The sequence below is a fragment of the Silurus meridionalis genome, chromosome 12 (assembly GCF_014805685.1).
Source record: "Silurus meridionalis isolate SWU-2019-XX chromosome 12, ASM1480568v1, whole genome shotgun sequence".
NCBI lineage: Eukaryota > Metazoa > Chordata > Actinopteri > Siluriformes > Siluridae > Silurus > Silurus meridionalis.
Window position 1 is genome coordinate 9902098 of NC_060895.1, and position 12181 is coordinate 9914278.

General features: G+C 35.8%; 1 protein-coding gene across 4 annotated transcripts in view; it reads right to left on the minus strand.

The window, feature by feature from the left end:
- The window catches only part of mcamb (melanoma cell adhesion molecule b), a 37813-nt gene that overhangs the window by 13717 nt on the left and 11915 nt on the right, over window positions 1-12181 (minus strand). The gene's annotated exons all lie outside the window — the stretch shown is intronic.

Here is a 12181-nt window from a genome sequence, read left to right on the forward strand (position 1 = left end):
AAAGAAGCAGAGTTTAGAAATTATCTCGTCCTACTATGTCATTATTATGTGCTTGAGCATCTTTTTAAACTCATAGTCAATGAAAATGGAGCCCTCCTTCCCTTCAGTCAGATCTGTGAGATGGAAACAGACCATGAAGGATGTTCTCCCATTAAAGAAAATTAAATTAGTTTTCCCCAACAAAAGCATTTCCTGTGCATTAGTGATGTTAGCTCACGACTGGACTACTCTGTTGTGTCAATCAGACCTGCTCAGCCTGCAGTGACGACTAACAACAGAACCTTAAACATCCCTAAACACAAGGTTATGCATTACACAGGCATATTCAGCACCAATCAATTCTCTTTCATGTTTTCACTGATGTTGCCTGCACTAAAAGCACTCAGGAACATTGAAAAAAACTACAACAAAGGAGTGGCTTGCAGGTACCGGCTACAGAATAGAAGAAAGGAGATTATGTAAGTTTTCTCTGCCAGATTTGGTTCAACAATGTCTGAGGCATGCAAAATTGGCAAAACACAAATAAAGCATATTTTCACGATTTATCCATTATAACATAGCAGTGACCCGAGTGTCAGAGCTTTTTTCTTTTTGAACGATTTACCCCAATGTTGCCTCTGCTAAGAATGGGCTTGTAGTTTTTTTGGATTGAAGCGAATAAGTGACCCTCTTATTCTGTCTGTTCTAGCAGAAGAAGGGAAGCAAGAGGAGCATAATTGGCTGCCAATTGGCTGGAGAGTGAAAAAAGAAGTCATTCATGGAGTCTCATGTGATGCACAGAGAGAGAAAAAAAACATCGAATTGAGATGGTGTACCTTCCATAATAACTAAAATGTACATAACTACAAGCTACATAATTGATTTGGTATGAAGCCAATATTCATAAATGATCATAGCTGCAATTATAATTTTTTGCAAGTTGGAACTGATTCCTTGTAAAACAAAGAATGTGACTCTTATGATGTATTTTTATTATGCAGTGTTCTATGCTGCACAATCTTTAGAGCTAATCATGTGTTAATAATAATTATGTAATAGTTCATAACTAAATAACAGGTAATAATTATGGTCTGTGTATAATTTGAAAGAAAATTCTGGAATATTTGCAATTTATTATGAAATAATATAAATATTAAAATGTCATGATTTGGAGCATGAAGTAAAAACACACAGACTAGGGAACATGAACATTGTGCTGGTGATGACTAAAGACTTTAAAAAAAAACAAAGAAAAGGTGCTAAAAAAAGTGTGAGTAAAAATACCCATGATAATCAAACACCAGTGTGATTTAAGTGCTCTGATCATGTGACAACGTGCGTGCAGCAAACATGACAGTGACAGAAAGCAGTCACAGCACTTAAATTTGAAGGACTAAAAGTTGTACTTCACTCAGACAGGAGCCATAATCACAGTCAAAACAACAAATTTACATGAGAAAAGAGCTCCAGATACAAATACAATCAAAATGTCCTCTGCAAACATAGTGTGAAATCAAAATTCTGACCATATAACAAAAGAAATGTAAAAGTACTCCAAAGGATGACATCACACACAGATTATACCCAGTTTATAGGTCAGATATGTGTAATGTGGCTGCTGCTGGGAGAATAATTGTGGAATACATTTTGGCTTGTATAGTCCCTGTACAGCATTTCTATTCACATACAATAACAACAATTGTATAAAAGTCCTTAGAGATGCACAAGGAAAATAATACAATAACCACCCAATCTCTGTATATTGCTAATGTGGCTCCTCTGGTGTCTGTACATTAAAGGTTGACATGTTTATCTTTTTCTGAGAACTTGTGAAATATGGGAATCTGTGTAAGGTGTAGATTCTGCTCAGAGGTAATTCAAACAAACCCCCATGATCTTCAACATGAACAAACCTTCCCTGAATCCCATGTACCTAAGCCCTATATGGACACCTTCTCTCCTGCAACATGCTCATTCAGAAGTTTGAATTAAGAGCGGGCATAAATCCTTTCATGGGCCCCATGTTTTCTTGGAGCCAGCCCAACTTACAGGAATACTAGGACTTTTGCTCAAGAGATGCAACCCTGAACATTTGTGACGCACAGTCATTTAATCATACAAAACTGCTCTGATACTGACAATTGATTCCACCAGACACTTTGTGACTTTAAATTGTCAAACTAATATTTTTTTAATACAAACAGCCATATAGACAAAGACTGCAAATTGTGCTCTGTAAAACAGGAGGAACTACAGCATCTTCCTACAACACAACTGACTGATAAGACATAAACTAGACTACAGGGGAAATGCTGAGTTATGGTAAGCCAGCTCATTGCCAGTATGATGGTTCTTGAGCATCAGCCACTAATAGTCTCTGACAACTGGAATTACAATGTAATAAAAACAATAAAAACAAACTTTTCTGAAGTGAAGCCCACTTCTCTCAACTGATAACTAATGTACATTATAAAAGCAAAAGGTTTTTTTATATGTAACCATAAGTGCTAATCATAGGTGCTTTTTGAACATGTCATTCCACATTTAGTCTCAATGTCCTCCTATAATTCCCTTTGCTCTTCTGGGCAGATGTTCCACTAGATTTGAGATTTGAGATTTTAGAGTGTGCTTGTGGAGATTTGTGCTCATTTAGCCACAAGTATGTTAGTAAAGTGAGGTACTGATGTAGGTGAGGTGAGGAGGCCAGGATTTAGTCAGCGTTCCAATTCTATAGCAAGATCTTTCACTCCAACCCATGCAAACCATATATTCATGAAGCTTACTTTGTTCAAATGAGATGATGGAACACGTTTGACTCTCCTAGATCCAGTGAAGAAAAAACCTCAATGCTACCACATCAAAAGGCATCTAATTCAATTGTGTTCCTCCAGGTTTGTAGTAACCCTGTTCCATATCATTACAAAATAAAACACTACTTTGCTAATGGGTGCTAAACCTGCTGTTTACAGATCCATACTTGATGAATTTCTTGCTTAGAAACTGACACACCTGAAATCACTAAAATGACATTCAAGTATGTGAATATTCCTTACGCAACAGTGATCAGGCCTTAGATAATGACCACAATCCTAGCTCTGAAGCTCCAACTTCATGTGATACATTTTGTTTTAGAACAAAAAGAAGGCCTACTTCTGATAATCACACAAATATTTTTCCCGTTTCTCTGGTTCCACAAATCAACAGTATACATATTCTGCTGCCAAAGAACCTCCTGAAATGGGAGCTCTAATGTCAGTGTGTCATATCTGTAACTATGAGCATAAACACAGTATTCCTGCTGCTGCTAGATAAGGAGATTGACTAAACAGGGACTGTAGCTGTAGTCCCACACAAGCATTTATATTTGAGAAGGTTTTTGGTAAAGTATTTTATATAAATACTACAGATGACACAAAACCACAACACAAAACAATGTTACTGAGTTACTATTAAGACCCAAAAGCTGATTATTTTCCCATAACAGCACATTTTATTTGGGATTTGCCAATGCTAAATATTTTAATTTATTAATCAACAATGCGTTATATACTTTACCTATCAATAGTATCATTTAATGGTGGATGTTCACAAACAATTTTGTTCCTGTTATCTATTAGAATTCATTACAGCAGCTATGAGCATTCCTTATATCACTAGCCTCTCTTGTTCATCTGTCTTGAAGTAAATATTAATGCAAAAAAAGGCTGTTATCAACAAGCCACAAAATGCATGAAAGTATTATGACATAAAGACTTTCCTTTGGCAGGAGACTTCAAAGAAACTGTTCTATCTTTAAGTGCGTTCTACATCTAAGTGCTGACATTGATCACTTCTTCTATAAATGTTAAATAAAAAATAAATATCTCCATACTGCACCATATTAGTGATCATATGTATTTATTTGTTACATAACATGATTTATCTACCGGTACTTAAGATCAAAATCAATTTATTGTTAGATTTTGTGGAGAATTTGTCATCCAACTTCCTGTACTACAGCACAAATAGTGCATTAGAGCATGTGCATTAATATACATATAAATACCATACAACAATACTATATATAAACTTTTAATTACAAATTATATTCAGTAAAGTGATGATAAATTAATCACTCTCTCATGAGATTCGAGAATTCAGAAGTGCTGGGTATTATTAACCACAATAGGAAATATCTACAGCCCCCCACAGAGCAGATTAATTTGGAAATGATATCATGGGAAACTTTGTCATAGCTGACATTACAGGTCTAAGAATAAACTGTATCAGGTGTGAGTGACATTCACATGGAAAGGTTATGAGGTATGTAAAGTAAACAATGTGATACGTTATGCAACCAGCTGTGTTTGTTTGAATAAAATCACGCAGATTATCTATGACACAAATTAATCCTGTGTCTTTTTCTTGGACATTTCTGTGCACAATTACTGTATGAAACTGTCCAAGAATCACATTTTTTAATTTCACCACAGATGGTCTTTTACAAGGCAGAACATGGTGCAGTGTGTAGCGTAACCACATCATTGCTCTAGGGTCCAAGTTTGATGTCCACATGAATTCCTGAAGTGCTCTCCAGTTTCCTCAGTTTCCTTTGGCTATTCTAAGTTGCCTCTAGTTGTGATTGTGCTTCAATGCAATGTACTGATGTCTTATCAGATGTGTACCTTCCTCTCTCAAACCCAGAGTTCCTGGATACACTTCAGATCCACTGTGATCGCATGTCTCTTTACGTTTCATAATCTGAAAAATGAGAACATCATGTCTGCACAGTTAACAAAAAGTCATTTATCATAGGTCTTCTTTTCTATCCTTGCACTCTCCCACTCTTACCACAGCCAATATTTCAGCGTTTTTTCAACAGAAACTCTCAACTGCCACACACTACTCTGTTTATTTTTGCTTCTACTCATCCACATTTATTTATTTATTTTTTTTCAAATTAATCTTAAGACCATAACATATTTAAAAAAGAATGAAAGCATAATGTTTTGAACTACAAATTTAGGCTACTCATTTAAGCTTGAACAAGGCAGAACATTAATGGCCTGCTTTATGATAATGTCCATTGTAAAATAGCATTATAGAAGTCAATTGAATTGAAGTGAACTGTAATCACTTTAACAGCACAAAGCGAGTTTAATCTGAAGAGCATTGTTTTCACTATAATTCAATTCATTCATTCATTCATTCATTTGTAAAGCATTTTAACAGTGGACAATGCTACAGTGCACTAGGTCTTGGACAATGGAGCGGAAAAGGATTCCTGAGGCCTTATAAGGAAGAAACCATCAGAGGAAGCAGATCCTAAAGAGGAATTTTATTCTCTATACAATGTTACATTGTTACATGAAATATTGATTAGAATACATACCAAGAATATTTGGGTTCTTACAGTAATAAAAGTTTAACCTTGGTGGGGTTTTTTTTTTCCAAGTCAAGAAAGCTGAATTATAACAGCTGTTTAAGAAAGGCATTACAGCATTGTCTCAAGGCTAAATGAATTATTTATTAATTAATGTTGTTTATTTTTTTTTATTCTAAAACGATTGCTGAAGCTAAAATTTTTACCCTGTATTTTCTCCCTAGAAACAGCAAGAAGGTCAAAAATGGGATATTTTATGACCACTGAAATACTAACATAAACAGCTGCTGATTTCATACACACTCCAACGTGACAAAAGAAGGAAATAACATCATTGACCTATGGCCTACCACATGGCGACCATTAGTGGACCAGCCACTGCAGGTTAACTCATCACGTAACGACAGAAGCATGTGAATAAAGAAAAAGAAATGTCACTCCTGAGCAAAGAAATTGGCCCAACCTATCATCGGTAAGAAAATTTGCAAGAATTAAACAAACGCACTCCTGAGAGCTGCAGTTCAGTTAAGTACAGTTGTTATAACTATTCCAAGATGGTGCTGGTGGGATACAGGACACTTTAATCTGTACTTCTGTCAATATATCTCATCCACGTAACTATACATTTCTTTCTAATTTGTTTGTGTGTGTGTATATATATATATATATATATATATATATATATATATATATATATATATATATATATATAGTATTATTAAAATCTTTTCCTATTCCATTTTTTTTTTTCATGTTTAGATGATGGACAGTCTAAAGAAATTTCACCATGTCATACTCTGTATGAATGTGTATGTGACAGATTAAATTGGAATTTGAATATAGTCTTCTTGTCTGCAAAGGTAAAACCATGCTAATGATTCAAATCTTTAATATAAAATTTAAATTACTATATAAACATGATAACCATTACCATTACCATCGCATAAAATGGAACCAGCATTAATACAGAGCTTTTGTATTTGTTTAATTCTTACAAATCAATAATTTATTGAAAGGAACATTTTAAGCTTAATCTTTTGCCTAGGAGTTGGTTGAATATAAATGTGGCTGGAAAAAAAAAACATTTACATTTACGGCATTTAGCAGACGCCCTTATCCAGAGCAACGTACAAAAGTGCTTTAAGTCTCTAGTAATGAATAAATCTACACTGGTACGCAAGATTACATTATTTTATCATATTTTCTCTTAATTTGATCAGATTCAATTCACTAAATACAAGATGTCTTATTACTTCATTCCAAACCCCCCTAGCTGTAAATGACTTGCCGTAAATGACTTTTGACTTCATGTGGAATGTGGTCACTTTCTCATGTACAGCTTGCTAAACACTGAAAAGGGTCACCGTTGCTTTAGCTAATGTACTATATCTTAAGTGCACTTAGTGCTGGTCTCTGAGGACTTCCCACTCATGGTTTGTCCCATGCTCCTAAACTTCCGCCATGTTTTCCCACGTTAAAAAAAAGCGTCCCTGCACTAGACCCTCGTCAACACAGGAAAAGGTATAAATAACTGCAGGAGTGGAGTATGGGAACAAACCAACTGGCCAAAATTTGTACTACACTGTTTCATATATTGTCAAATAACTTAGTTCAAGAAGAATGGGATATGCGATGAAAATCTCTGAATGGAATACAGGGTCTTGACTCTAAAGCTAGCCAACCCCTCTGGAAATAATTGCTGCAGACAAAATGATGAAGCACTAGTGAGCAGCTCACTCCTTTTTTGGTGTAGCAGACACTGGCATGATTCAGTGCACAGCATTTCATACCTTCGAGCATGTCAAAGAAACTGCTCTGGTGCTATGGCACCATGTTGAGTACAAGTGCTATTAAAGGCATCAGAATCCATGGATGAAATTACAGCAATTTTTGAAAGTTCAAAATGTTTTAGCCTCATCAATGGAATGCATTGATGAAAGATAAAATGCCTTAGTTTGTAGAGTGACCAAAAGAGGAGATTGTGGTTCCCATAGTGAGACATTCCACCTGTTGTTTTAAAAGATACATCATACTCAGATGAACTCAAATTCCTTTATTGATGGATATTATTTGTGGTTATAAGTGAAAAATTAGACTGGCTTTCAAATGTATTTGGTAAATACATTCCTTATCTACAGCTAACTGGCCATGAAAAGTACAGTTATATTTGTGCTAAAGAAATGTGCAAAATCCTTTTAATTCGGCCAGTTAAATGAATATAATGTAGTTAGAAATACACAGAGAGATAATACACATTCAATTTTATTCTTTAAAGTAACAGCAATGGAGACCACCTTGGTAGTTATTTCAAGCATCTCATAAAAGGAAATAATGAGTAATAACTCAAGGGTGTACTCTGCAGCCATCTCACATGCTACGAGTGCCAAGACAGTACACATAAAGCAGTATTCGAATATTTTAAACATTCAAGACTCCTAATTCTAGAAATATTTGATACTCTATCATAGTTCAGAACAAAATATTCGGTATGACCATTTAACACTGTAAGTGTAACAAGAAAACAATGCTTTAAGGCTCAGCCTAATCTGTTAGCTGTTGAAAAGCATTAAGCAGAAGTCAAATAAACACGACAGGCGAGAACAAAATACAGTACAAAAAACTTTAATACTTGGTAGGCACTTTAAACATCAGATACAACTGAGCTATGAACCATGTGGCCATCCATGCAAACATAATTAGCAGATTAGCGGGCTAACAATATCATAGAACATAGAAGAAAACAGCATCCATCTTAAATTTACCCATTCCAGATTCCTAGTTTCTCTGGGAATAAACAAACAAACAAACAAAAGAATGATTGTATGAAACAGCCTGACCTGAATAAGCTTGATGGACCAAAATACAGGCAAGCATTAACAACCACGAAACTCATCAGAAAATCTCTATTTACTTTAGCTAAGATTCTTGTACCTTTACATTTACATTTATATTTGTGGCATTTAGCAGAAGCCCTTATCCAGAGCGACGTACAAAAGAGCTTTGAGTCTCTAGCAATGAATAAATCTACACTGGTACGCAAGATTACAAACCTAATATAAATATAACTCTTGAATCTTTGTACTTCATCAACCTATTTAAAAGTCAACATCTCAATACAAGAATAAAGTTATTTTGTTTGTTTTTCTGAACATCCATATCATCACATTATAAAGCCTGCTTAAAGTGAATATTTCCTCCATGTTTTCTTTTAAGTGCTGATAAAGGCTAGGCGGGTCTTTGCATTGCTATCTGACAAGCAACAGAAGCCAGATACCGAATTAAACTTATTAATACTGTTCTCCAAGCAGACACAGAAATTGAGTTACAGGACAAGTGCTTTCTGTGCTATAAAAAGCATTCACTGTTTTGCTTGCATTCCATAATTTTTTTATTTTTATTTTATTTTACCATCAAGTATGTTCTATTGTTTCTTAGTAATAGTAGGTGTGCTATTATTTCCTGTTGGACCACTGCCCCGGATACACAGAGAAATAGAGTATATTCTTAGTCAAGAAAAAACTATTCATGACACATCCTTTGACACTGGATTTAAAACGGTGTCACTGTGAGGGTTTGCCAAATTTCTCGCAACAGTGTCGTGTCAGCTAGTTCCAGCGGGAGCCAATCCAAAATCCTTTTGGACTGTTACTCACAACGGATATGCTAAAGATGCCTGGATTTCCGATTGAAAATTGAATACTAAAACAGCTCTTTGCATTCCTTTGCACTATCTGCTTTAGACACTTTTCAATAATCCACTTCCATTTTATGTTGGTAAACAAGAATGCCCTGGAACAATGAGGCTTATTCACAAAAAAAGGGCTTTGTAGACCAGGCTGGCTTGAAAGGCTACTAATATATCTGGAATCAGCAGAGACTGGTGTTTCAGGAAGCATCAATTATTAAGCAGATAATAATGATTGGAGAGAAGAAATCTCTACGACTTTTGATGGAAGGATAAGTACCGACCGCCCCCCCATCCCCCACCCCCTTATACACACACGTATACAAACACACACACACACACACACACACACACACACACACCAACACACACACACCAACACACTACAATCAACATCCGTTTCCCAAAGACCACTCTGTCAGCTGCTAAAAAGAATGGAATATTGAATCTGTGCCCAATTGTTCTTCTTATTAGGTACTACTCATTTTCTTGGTGACGCAAAAGGATTCACTAAAGCTGGAAAGTCCCAGAATGCCAGACTGTGCCTTTTGCTTCCTCTCAGCAGCCGACAGCGTTTACATTAAAGACTTTGTGTTTGGATGAGGGTGAAGTTTTCTTTTCTTTAACAGACTGGATAAAGAACAGACCACAGGTGCTGAACTGTAGATTATTTCAACTTTCACTATGTGTTATTCTGCCATCCGATATTCCAGTAAGAAGCAAACTCAATAAAGTTTCAAAAATGAGTGAGGATATAGACATACATATTCCAATTCAAATGTCAAAAGCAATCAACTACGCTATGCTAACAGATTTTGGATCAAAAATCAAGCAAGAAAGTAAGCAAATCTCAAAGTAAGGCATGTATAGTGGGATTAAATGCTGTGTACAGTGCCTAGGAAGAGTTAAACGTGTGACAAAGATGTAGTAGGATGGACAGAGAAAGAATGGGCAAAATGCCTGGCATCTCTATGCAGTATGTCCGCTAGGATAAGATGACCATTATAAAAGTCACTCCGTGCCTGAAGGCAACCCAGGCCTCATAATTGAAATACTGACAAAAGCCACTAACCCTACAAGTGTCCATATATAAGTGTGAGAAGTGAGGTGACAGTCTGTGTAGATTACACATGGTGTCTAGACAGAGAAAGCAGACTGTGTAGGCAACATTTTCTCAGTTCATCAATCATATCACAGAGCTTGACAGGACATAAATTATCCAGCAATATTCAACATTTAACTTTAATTTGCCCTGTAAGTCTCAACAAGTGAATTCTGGGAGGTAATAGTAAGATACACAGAAAGGTAAACGGTAATGCTTCTTTGTACCTGCATGCCCTTATATTTCCGAATTGCTTAAAGGGAATCTCTGTTGGATAAATGCTAGCCATTGATGTAGGCTTCATTAAACCTTCTTGAAAGTCTACTTTTAAGGGTTCTAGATTTGGGTCTTAATTGAATAAACGAACAAACTGTTTGTTTTGTGTGCACAAGTCATTTGCTTTGCATTAAAGGCACATGAGTGCTAGGCAGAACAAATAGTGATATTATTCTAAAAAGAAGCTTTTGCCTGAGATAAAAAAAAAAAAAAAAAAAACATCTGAAATCCTCACACTATAATGGGTCATGACTCAGCCTTTCATAATCAAATAAAATTATTACATGCACTTACTGTAAACCTTGTACACAAAAAACCAGATAAAATTGTTTTCACCTGCCAGAGCTGTTAAAGCGCACATTGATTTTTGATAAGGTAAACAGAAAAGTTTTATATTACATAAAAAATTCCCTAAAATTTGTTGTTATTCTAATAGCAGTCATGAGCTCAAGCCCATGTGATATGAAAGATGTTTTTTAATAAACGATTTTTCTGTCTTCTTATTAGGCACTTTGGGCCTTTTTTTGCAACACCAGGGGAGATTTTAGTATCACACTGAACACTGAAGAGTCTCTTCCTAGATAAAATAGTACATTATGAAGGAAACGATGCTAAAAAATAAGGACATTTTGTTCACATTGAGATATACATTCCATAAATTCTTTCCCATGCACCGCATTTCTTTTTGCTCTGTGCATATGACACCAGTAGCAATTTTCCGACGACAGACACAAAAAGGCCACACATAACGACCATCTAATCATGATCGTGTGTTCGGTTTCATGTCCACCCTCCAGCTGCTGAGGACCATCTCTGAGAACGTCAAACTTTACTATCTTTCCAAGCTTTCATCCTTAGCTTCTCAAGGGAGCAATAACTGTGTTGCTGTCAGGGCTTAAAAAAATGCACACAATGCACTCAGCAAGATCCAAGCACAGTTCACTCTAAAGCTAAAAGACCTTACAACTTTATAATTTAAACTTTGTACTGCACTTAAACTCCCAGAAATGCACAGTATCAGCTTATTGTAATCGTATTGTTCAGTATACCATAGTAAATGTTGTAAGTAGTGTTGATCTCTGTTTTAATGTATTATGTAGCAGTTAGTGTTTCTTCCTCACATCTACATGCTCCCAGGGACAATCCTGAGTTTGGGTTAATATCTGTTTTGCCTTTTACATGCTCTCCTTATGTTTGTATGTGTTTATTCAGAGTTCTCCAGTTCCAACAGCCTTGTGATAATGTGCCCTGAGATGAACTTGTGTCCCATCCTGGCTGTATGCTTACATTACAATCAGTTTGGAAGGACATTGTACGTATTGTAACATGCAGTAGCAGCAGTATATAAGTTATCCTTATTACAATTTCATTTTGCATTTGTTATTAAATAAACAAGGGAGATAATGTGATTGAGCGGGACTGCACAAGGCCTACTCTAAACGTAAGTGAGTCGTACATAATATTGTCTGAAGATTACCTGAATGAGCGAGAGAGAGAGAGAGAGAGAGAGAGAGAGAGAGAGAGAGAGCATTTCTATGACGTTATCTTAGGCAATCATTATTGCTTAGGCAGCGTTTTTTCTGCTGCTGACCACTTAAAAAGAACCGCATCAGTGAAGTCTCTCCCTCAGTTAAACATAGCAATCCCTATTCTGTAGATCTCACACGTCTACTGGCATAGTAGTATGACAGAAATGTAGAAACAAAAACACAGAGCTGCTTTCTGTCTACAACTTGAATACACCATTGATCAGAATGGTTAGATAATGCAACTGTTT